General features: G+C 35.6%; 1 protein-coding gene across 1 annotated transcript in view; it reads right to left on the bottom strand.

Moving 5' to 3' along the window:
- Positions 1–448, bottom strand: part of LOC106531325 (uncharacterized) — a 6,364-nt gene extending 5,916 nt beyond the window's left edge. The window contains exon 1 of the mRNA XM_014027156.1: positions 430–448. The gene's annotated coding sequence lies outside the window, so the exon portion shown is untranslated. The remainder of the gene's footprint in view (positions 1–429) is intronic.
- Between the last annotated feature and the right edge of the window lie 94 nt (positions 449–542).

Genomic DNA, 542 nt, shown 5'->3' with positions numbered 1-542 from the left:
ATTTGTGTCACACAGGTGTGATGTGATTTGTGTCACACAGGTGTGATGTGATTTGTGTCACACAGGTGTGATGTGATTTGTGTCACACAGGTGTGATGTGATTTGTGTCACACAGGTGTGATGCAGTGAGTTCAGTCCAATAGGATGTCAGGATGGTTTATATTTACACTCCTCATCCAATCACAATCAAACTCACTCTGTCCATGGCTCTGTGTATCTGGAAGGATTTCTATGGTTTTTTTTTTGAACAGTGAAAATATGGAATAAAAACAAGTCAAAGTTAAAAAGAAATAAAATACTTTTTGCATTTTTAAAAAGTAAGGAGTAGAAAGTAAAGATAATTGAATTAAAATTTAAGGAGTAGAAGTAAAATGTAGGCTGAAAAATAATTACTCCACTAAAGTATAGATCAATAAAATTTCTACTTACCAGTAAGTAAAGTAACAAATGCAGGGGTCAGAAGTGAAACAGCTGGTTTTAGACCTGAACATCCTTTCAGACAGCTTCCTGTGTCGTCCACAGTTAATCCTGTTGGATGTGGT

The sequence above is a fragment of the Austrofundulus limnaeus genome, unplaced genomic scaffold (genome assembly GCF_001266775.1).
Source record: "Austrofundulus limnaeus strain Quisiro unplaced genomic scaffold, Austrofundulus_limnaeus-1.0 Scaffold620, whole genome shotgun sequence".
Classification (NCBI taxonomy): Eukaryota; Metazoa; Chordata; class Actinopteri; order Cyprinodontiformes; family Rivulidae; genus Austrofundulus; species Austrofundulus limnaeus.
Note: the sequence above shows the minus strand (reverse complement) of the source record. Positions and strands in the feature narration are given on the sequence as shown.